This window comes from Amblyomma americanum, chromosome 6 (genome assembly GCF_052857255.1).
Source record: "Amblyomma americanum isolate KBUSLIRL-KWMA chromosome 6, ASM5285725v1, whole genome shotgun sequence".
Lineage (NCBI taxonomy): Eukaryota > Metazoa > Arthropoda > Arachnida > Ixodida > Ixodidae > Amblyomma > Amblyomma americanum.
The window spans coordinates 129,374,850-129,384,884 of NC_135502.1; the positions used below are offsets into that span (position 1 = coordinate 129,374,850).

Here is a 10,035-nt window from a genome sequence, read left to right on the forward strand (position 1 = left end):
ATCAATTTCCATGGGAATATCTCTGCCGTCTATCGTAACCACAATGACAATAAGAGGTGCATCAGCTTTTTGGGTGGAATGACCCAAAGTCAGTAGCTCAGTACTGTTATCATCCGGCTCTACAGAGTGCACTACTTTAGTTCTGCACATTTTTTTTTGCAATGCGTTCCTTCTTTTTACACTTGTAGCACCGGCTGTTTACAAATGGGCAACTCACGGGCGAGTGTTGACCTCCGCATCGGTGACATGGAGCTTTCGTTCCTTGTGACATCTTCCGAACGGGATATGCTCTGCCTCTTTCCTTGACAGGCGTTTTCCTCTGGTATCAGCTTTACGTTGTTTCCCTGCCTCTCGTTTCCAGTAGACGTCGGTGCTGTCCGGTGAAGCTGTTTTGTTGCTCGGCGATTTGAGCATGTCTTTGGTGTCCTGGCTTGCAGCTTCCATGGCTATGTCAACACTACACGCTCGGTCCCATGTTATTTCATCGTCAGGAAGGGCCAGCAGTCGGCATCGTATGGCTTCGGAACGCAATCCCGCGACGAGCCGATCACGCACAGCTTCGCTCAGAAACGTGCCATATTCGCAGGCTGAAGCCAGTCTTTTCAATTTAACAATGGTATATGGGGGTTCAACGTCCTAAAGCTACTCAGGCTATGAGAGACGCCGAAGTGAAGGGCCCCCGAAAATTCGACCACCTGGGGCTCTCTGACGTGCACTGACATCGCACAGTACATGGGCCTCTAGAATTTCGCCTCCATCGAAATTCGACCGCCGCGACCGGGATCGAACCCGCGTCTCTTAGGGTCAGCAGCCGAACGCCATAACCACTCAGCCACCGCGGCGGCAATTCGACAATGAAGTACGCGATGGTCTCATGGGATTATTGCTTGCGCTGGTTGAACCGATAGCGTTCGGTGACAAGCGATCGTTTGGGAGCGTAGGGCTTTAGCGGTTTTACCACTTCCTTGAATGAAGACTTTACAGGTGTCGCCGGCAACAGCAAGCTCCGGAGCATGACATAGGCCTTTTCGCCAATAGTTAACAAAACTTGCAGTTTCTTATCCTTGATGCCGTTGGCAGCAACGAATAACCGAGTAAATTGCTGGGCTAGATGGTTCATAATGCGCAACGGTGGAACCAGCGAAACTGACGCAGGACAAGAACAAGTGTGTGCCTACTTCTTGTCTTGCGCCCGTTCCGATGGTTCCCCCATTACGCAGCAGCGAATAATTCGAAGCGCTCCAGGTAGACTTCACCGCTTTCCGGCTGGAACTCTGGTAGCTTCCCGACGGTTGCGCTCATTCTGGTTTCTTGGTTGTCCTCGTCCATCCCATCCAGGTCGCCACTTGCTGTAACCAGACGCCGGCCAGGGAACGGGAAGCTTTATTACGAGGTGCTCACTGGCAGCCTCCCACCAGGAACAACCGTGCATGGCATCCGCACGAGGTTAAATACATTTTGTGAGCTGCCGGCGCATGCGCAGCAAGGCATGGAGAACGCGACAACTCACGAGCGGACGTCGCGAGAACCTTTATCGTGATAAGAAACAAACAAACGAAAACAAACAAACAAACAAACAAACAAAACTGTTGGAACCAGACGCCGGCCAGGGAACCGGGAGATTTATTTACGAGGTGCTCACTGCCAGCCTCGGACCAACAACAACCGTGCATTGCATCCGCACGAGGTTAAATACATTTCGTGAGCTGCCGGCGCATGTGCAGCAAGGTATGCCGAACGCGACAAGTCAGGAGCAGATATCGCGATAACCTTGATCGTGATACGAAACAAACAAGCAAACACTGTTGTAACCAGACGCCGGCCAGGGAACCGGGAGCTTTATTACGAGGTGCTCACTGCCAGCCTCGGACCAACAAACACCGTGCATGGCATCCGCACGATGTTAAATACATTTCGTGAGCTGCCGGCGCATGCGCAGCAAGGTATGCCGAAAGCGACAAGTCAGGAGCAGACATCGCGATAACCTTTACCGTGATACGAACCAAACAAACAAACAAACAAACAAACAAAACTGTTGTAACCAGACGCAGGCCAGGGAACGGGAAGCTCTATTACGAGGTGCTCACTGCCAGCCTCGGACCAACAACAACCGTGCATTGCATCCGCACGTGGTTAAATACAATTCGTGAGCTGCCGGCGCATGCGCAGCAAGGTATGCCGAACGCGACAAGTCAGGAGCAGACATCGCGATAACCTTTATCGTGATACGAAACAAACAAACAAACAAACAAACAAACAAACAAACAAACTGCTGTAACCAGACGCCGGCCAGGAAACCGGGAGCTTTATTACGAGGTGCTCACTGCCAGCCTCGGACCAACAACACCCGTGCAACGCATCCGCACGAGGTTAAATACATTTCGTGAGCTGCCGGCGCATGTGCAGCAAGGCATGGCGAACGCGACAAGTCAGGAGCAGACATCGCGATAACCTTTATCGTGATACGAAACAAACAAACAAACAAACAAACTGTTGTAACCAGACGCCGGGCAGGGAACGGGAAACTTCATTACGAGGTTCTCAGTGGCAGCCCCCTACCAGGAACAATTGCACATGCCATTCGCACGAGGTTAAGTACATTTTGTGAGCTGCCGGCACTTGCGCAGCAAGACATGGCGAACGCGACAAATCACGAGCAGACATCGCGAAAACGTGTATCGTGATACGAAAAAAACTGTTGTAACCAGACGCCGGGCAGGGAACGGGAAGCTTCATTACGAGGTTCTAACTGGCAGCCTCCCACCAGGAACAATTGCCCATGGCATCCACACGAGGTTAAATACATTTCGTGAGCTGCCGGCACATGCGCAGCAAGACATGGTGAACGCGACAAATCACGAGCTGACATCGCGAAAACCTTTATCGTGATACGAAACAAACTGTTGTAACCAGACGCCGGGCAGGGAACGGGAAGCTTCATTACGAGGTTCTCACTGGCAGCCTCCCACCAGGAACAATTGCCCATGGCATACGCACGAGGTTAAATACATTTCGTGAGCTGCCAGCGCATGCGCAGCAAGACATGGCGAACGCGAAAAATCACGAGCAGACATCGCGAAAACCTTTATCGTGATACGAAACAAACTTGTAACTAGACGCCGGGCAGGGAACGGGAAGCTTCATTACGAGGTTCTCACTGGCAGCCTCCCACCAGCAACAATTGCCCATGGCATCCGCACGAGGTTAAATACATTTCGTGAGCTGCCGGCGCATGCGCAGCAAGACATGGGGAACGCGAGAAATCACGAGCAGACATCGCGAAAACCTTTATCGTGATACGAAACAAAGTGTTGTAACCAGACGCCGGGCAGGGAACGGGAAGCTTCATTACGAGGTTCTCACTGGCAGCCTCCCACCAGGAACATTTGCCCATGGCATCCGCACGAGGTTAAATACATTTCGTGAGCTGCCGGCGCATGCGCAGCAAGACATGGCGAACGCGAAAAATCACGAGCAAACATCGCGAAAACCTTTATCGTGATACGAAACAAACTTGTAACTAGACGCCGGGCAGGGAACGGGAAGCTTCATTACGAGGTTCTCACTGGCAGCCTCCCACCAGGAACAATTGCCCATGGCATCCGCACGAGGTTAAATACATTTCTTGAGCTGCCGGCGCATGCGCAGCAAGACATGGCGAACGCGACAAATCACGAGCAGACATCGCGAAAACCTTTATCGTGATACGAAACAAACTGTTGTAACCAGACGCCGGGCAGGGAACAAGAAGCTTCATTACGAGGTTCTCACTGGCAGCCTACCACCAGGAACAATTTCTCATGGCATCCGCACGAGGTTAAATACATTTCGTGAGCTGCCGGCTCATGCGCAGCAAGACATGGCGAACGCGACAAATCACGAGCAGACATCGCGATAACCTTTATCGTGATACGAAACAAACTCGTAACCAGACGCCGGACAGGGAACGGGAAGCTTCATTACGAAGTTCTCAATGGCAGCCTCCCACCAGGAACAGTTGCCCATGGCATCCGCACGAGGTTAAATACATTTCGTGAGCTGCCGGCGCATGCGCAGCAAGACATGGCCAACGCGAAAAGGCGCGGGTAGACATCGCGAAAACCTTTATCGTGATACGAAACAAACTCTTGTAACCAGACGCCGGACAGGGAACGGGAAGCTTCATTACGAGGTTTTCACTGGCAGCCTCCCACCAGGAACAATTGCCCATGGCATTCGCACGAGGTTAAATACATTTCGTGAGCTGCCGGCGCATGCGCAGCAAGACATGGCGAACACGAAAAGGCACGGGCAGACATCGCGAAAACCTTTATCGTGATCCGAAACACACTTGTAACCAGACGGCGGGCAAGGAACGGGAAGCTTCATTACGAGGTTCTCACGGACAGCCTCCCACCAGGAACAATTGCCCATGGCATCCCCACGAGGTTAAATACATTTCGTGAGCTGCCGGCGCATGCGCAGCAAGACATGACGAACGCGAAAAGGCACGGGCAGACATCGCGAAAACCTTTATCGTGATACGAAACAAACTTGTAACCAGACGCCGGGCAGGAAACGGGAAGCTTCATTACGAGGTTCTCACTGGCAGCCTCCCACCAGGAACAATTGTCCATGGCATCCGCACGAGGTTAAATACATATCGTGACCTGCCGGCACATGCGCAGCAAGATATGGCGAACGCGATAAATCACGAGCAGACATCGTGAAAACCTTTATCGTGATACGAAACAAACTGTTGTAACCAGAAGCCGGGCAGGGAACGGGAAGCTTCATTACGAGGTTCTCACTGGCAGCCTCCCACCAGGAACATTTTCCCATGGCATCCGCACGAGGTTAAATACATTTCGTGACCTGCCGGCGCATGCGCAGCAAGACATGGCGAACGCGACAAATCACGAGCAGACATCGTGAAAACCTTTATCGTGATACGAAACAAACTGTTGTAACCAGAAGCCGGGCAGGGAACGGGAAGCTTCATTACGAGGTTCTCACTGGCAGCCTCCCACCAGGAACATTTTCCCATGGCATCCGCACGAGGTTAAATACATTTCGTGAGCTGCCGGCGCATGCGCAGCAAGACATGGCGAACGCGACAAATCACGAGCAGACATCGCGAAAACCTTTATCGTGATACGAAACAAACTGTTGTAACCAGACGCCGGGCAGGGAACGGGAAGCTCCATTACGAGGTTCCACTGGCAGCCTCCCACCAGGAACAATTGCCCATGGTATCCGCACGAGGTTAAATACGTTTCGTGAGCTGCCGGCGCATGCGCAGCAAGACATGGCGAACGCGAAAAGGCACGGGCAGACATCGCGAAAACCTTTATCGTGATACGAAACAAACTTGTAACCAGACGCCGGGCAGGCAACGGGAAGCTTCATTACGAGGTTCTCACTGGGAGCCTCCCACCAGGAACAATTGCCCATGGCATCCGCACGAGGTTAAATACATTTCGTGAGCTGCCGGCACATGCGCAGCAAAACATGGCGAACGCGACAAAAAACGAGCAGACATCACGAAAACCTTTATCGTGATACGAAACAAACAGTTGTAACCAGACGCTGGGCAGGGAACGGGAAGCTTCATTACGAGGTTCTCACTGGCAGCCTCCCACCAGGAACAATTGCCCATGGCATCCGCACGAGGTTAAATACATTTCGTGAGCTGCCGGCACGTGCGCAGAGAGACATGGTGAACGCGACAAGTCACGAGCAGACATCGCGGAAACCTTTATCATGATACGAAACAAACTGTTGTAACCAGACGCCGGGCAGGGAACGGGAAGCTTCATTACGAGGATCTCACTGGCAGCCTCCCACCAGGAACAATTGTCCATGGCATCTGCACGAGGTTAAATACATTTCGTGAGCTGCCGGCACATGCGCTGCAAGACATGGCGAACGCGACAAATCACGAGCAGACATCGCGAAAACCTTTATCGTGATACGAAACAAACTGTTGTAACCAGACGCCGGGCAGGGAAAGGGAAGCTCCATTACGAGGTTCCACTGGCAGCCTCCCACCAGGAACAATTGCCCATGGTATCCGCACGAGGTTAAATACGTTTCGTGAGCTGCCGGCGCATGCGCAGCAAGACATGGCGAACGCGAAAAGGCACGGGCAGAAATCGCGAAAACCTTTATCGTGACACGAAACAAACTTGTAACCAGACGCCGGGCAGGCAACGGGAAGCTTCATTACGAGGTTTTCACTGGGAGCCTCCCACCAGGAACAATTGCCCATGGCATCCGCACGAGGTTAAATACATTTCGTGAGCTGCCGGCACATGCGCAGCAAAACATGGCGAACGCGACAAAAAACGAGCAGACATCACGAAAACCTTTATCGTGATACGAAACAAACAGTTGTAACCAGACGCTGGGCAGGGAACGGGAAGCTTCATTACGAGGTTCTCACTGGCAGCCTCCCACCAGGAACAATTGCCCATGGCATCCGCACGAGGTTAAATACATTTCGTGAGCTGCCGGCACGTGCGCAGAGAGACATGGTGAACGCGACAAGTCACGAGCAGACATCGCGGAAACCTTTATCATGATACGAAACAAACTGTTGTAACCAGACGCCGGGCAGGGAACGGGAAGCTTCATTACGAGGATCTCACTGGCAGCCTCCCACCAGGAACAATTGTCCATGGCATCTGCACGAGGTTAAATACATTTCGCGAGCTGCCTGCGTATGCGCAGCAAGACATGGCGAACGCGAGAAATCACGAGCAGACATCGCTATAACCTTTATCGTGATACGAAACAAACTCTTGTAACCAGACGCCGGACAGGGAACGGGAAGCTTCATTACGAGGTTCTCACTGGCAGCCTCCCACCAGGAACAGTTGCCCATGGCATCCGCACGAGGTTAAATACATTTTGTGAGCTGCCGGCGCATTCGCAGCAAGACATGGCGAATGCGAAAAGGCGCGGGCAGACATCGCGAAAACCTTGATCGTGATACGAAACAAACTTGTAACCAGACGCCGGGCAGGGAATAGGAAGCTTCATTACGACGTTCTCACTGGCAGCCTCCCACCAGGAACAATTGCCCATGGAATTCGCACGAGGTTAAATACATTTCGTGAGCTGCTGGCGCATGCGCAGCAAGACATGGCGAACGCGACAAATCACGAGAAGACATCGCGAAAACCTCTATCGTGATACGAAAGAAACTGTTGTAACCAGACGCCGGGCAGGGAACGGGAAGCTTCATTACGAGGATCTCACTGGCAGCCTCCCACCAGGAGCAATTGCCCATGGCATCCGCACGAGGTTAAATACATTTCGTGAGCTGCCGGCGCATGCGGAGCAAGACATGGCGAACGGGAAAAGGCGCGGGCAGACATCGCGAAAACGTTTATCGTGATAGGAAACAAACTTGTAACCAGACGCCGGGCAGGGAACGGGAAGCTTCATTACGAGGTTCTCACTGGCAGCCTCCCACCAGGAACAATTGCCCATGGCATCCGCACGAGGTTAAATACATTTCGTGAGCTGCCGGCGCATGCGCAGCAAGACATGGCGAACGCGACAAATCACGAGCAGACATCGCGAAAACCTTTATCGTGATACGAAACAAACTGTTGTAACCAGACGCAGGGCAGGGAACAGGAAGCTTCATTACGAGGTTCTCACTGGCAGCCTCCCACCAGGAACAATTTCCCATGGCATCCGCACGAGGTTAAATACATTTCGTGAGCTGCCGGCGCATGCGCAGCAAGACATGGCGAACGCGACAAATCACGAGCAGACATCGCGAAAACCTTTTTCGTGATACGAAACAAACTGTTGTAACCAGACGCCGGGCAGGGAACAGGAAACTTCATTACGAGGTTCTCACTGGTAGCCTCCCACCAGGAACAATTTCCCATGGCATCCGCACAAGGTTAAATACATTTCGTGAGCTGCCTGCGTATGCGCAGCAAGACATGGCGAACGCGAGAAATCACGAGCAGACATCGCTATAACCTTTATCGTGATACGAAACAAACTCTTGTAACCAGACGCCGGACAGGGAACGGGAAGCTTCATTACGAGGTTCTCACTGGCAGCCTCCCACCAGGAACAGTTGCCCATGGCATCCGCACGAGGTTAAATACATTTTGTGAGCTGCCGGCGCATGCGCAGCAAGACATGGCGAATGCGAAAAGGCGCGGGCAGACATCGCGAAAACCTTTATCGTGATACGAAACAAACTTGTAACCAGACGCCGGGCAGGGAATAGGAAGCTTCATTACGACGTTCTCACTGGCAGCCTCCCACCAGGAACAATTGCCCATGGAATTCGCACGAGGTTAAATACATTTCGTGAGCTGCCGGCGCATGCGGAGCAAGACATGGCGAACGGGAAAAGGCGCGGGCAGACATCGCGAAAACGTTTATCGTGATAGGAAACAAACTTGTAACCAGACGCCGGGCAGGGAACGGGAAGCTTCATTACGAGGTTCTCACTGGCAGCCTCCCACCAGGAACAATTGCCCATGGCATCCGCACGAGGTTAAATACATTTCGTGAGCTGCCGGCGCATGCGCAGCAAGACATGGCGAACGCGACAAATCACGAGCAGACATCGCGAAAACCTTTATCGTGATACGAAACAAACTGTTGTAACCAGACGCCGGGCAGGGAACAGGAAGCTTCATTACGAGGTTCTCACTGGCAGCCTCCCACCAGGAACAATTTCCCATGGCATCCGCACGAGGTTAAATACATTTCGTGAGCTGCCGGCGCATGCGCAGCAAGACATGGCGAACGCGACAAATCACGAGCAGACATCGCGATAACCTTTATCGTGATACGAAACAAACTCTTGTAACCAGACGCCGGTCAGGGAACGGGAAGCGTCATTAGGAGGTTCTCACTGGCAGCCTCCCACCAGGAACAGTTGCCCATGGCATCCGCACGAGGTTAAATACATTTCGTGAGCTGCCGGCGCATGCGCAGAAAGACATGGCGAACGCGAAAAGGCACGGGCAGACATCGCGATAACCTTTGTCGCGATACGAAACAAACTGTTGTAACCAGACGCCGGGCAGGGAACGGGAAGCTTCCTTACGAGGTTCTCACTGGCAGCCTCCCACCAGGAACAATTGCCCATGGCATCCGCACGAGGTAAATACATTTTGTGAGCTGCCGGCGCATGCGCAGCAAGACATGACGAACGCGAAAAGGCACGGGCAGACATCGCGAAAACCTTTATCGTGATACGAAATAACTGTTGTAACCAGACGCTGGGCAGGGAACGGGTAGCTTCATTACGAGGTTCTCACTGGTAGCCTCCCACCAGGAACAATTTCCCATGGCATCCGCACGAGGTTAAATACATTTCGTGAGCTGCCGGCACATGCGCAGCAAGACATGACGAACGCGAAAAGGCACGGGCAGACATCGCGAAAACCTTTATCGTGATACGAAACAAACTCTTGTAACCAGACGCCGGACAGGGAACGGGAAGCTTCATTACGAGGTTCTCACTGGCAGCCTCCCACCAGGAACAGTTTCCCATGGCATCCGCACGAGGATAAATACATTTCGTGACCTGCCGGCGCATGCGCTGCAAGACATGGCGAACGCGAAAAGGCGCGGGCAGACATCGCGAAAACCTTTATCGTGATCCGAAACAAACTTGTAACCAGACGCCGGGCAGGCAACGGGAAGCTTCATTACGAGGTTCTCACTGGGAGCCTCCCACCAGGAACAATTGCCCATGGCATTCGCACGAGGTTAAATACATTTCGTGACCTGCCGGCGCATGCGCAGCAAGACATGGCGAACGCGACAAATCACGAGCAGACATCGCGAAAACCTTTATCGTGATACGAAACAAACTTGTAACCAGACGCCGGGCAGGGAACAGGAAGCTTCATTACGAGGTTCTCACTGGCAGCCTCCCACCAGGAACAATTTCCCATGGCATCCGCACGAGGTTAAATACATTTCGTGAGCTGCCGGCGCATGCGCAGCAAGACATGGCGAACGCGACAAATAACGAGCAGACATCGCGATAACCTTTATCGTGAT

The 10,035-nt window shown here is 52.6% G+C and overlaps 1 pseudogene; it reads right to left on the reverse strand.

Annotated features, from left to right (window-relative positions):
• Positions 1–213: 213 nt before the first annotated feature.
• LOC144095508 (uncharacterized) lies at positions 214–1,302 on the reverse strand (annotated as a pseudogene).
• Between the last annotated feature and the right edge of the window lie 8,733 nt (positions 1,303–10,035).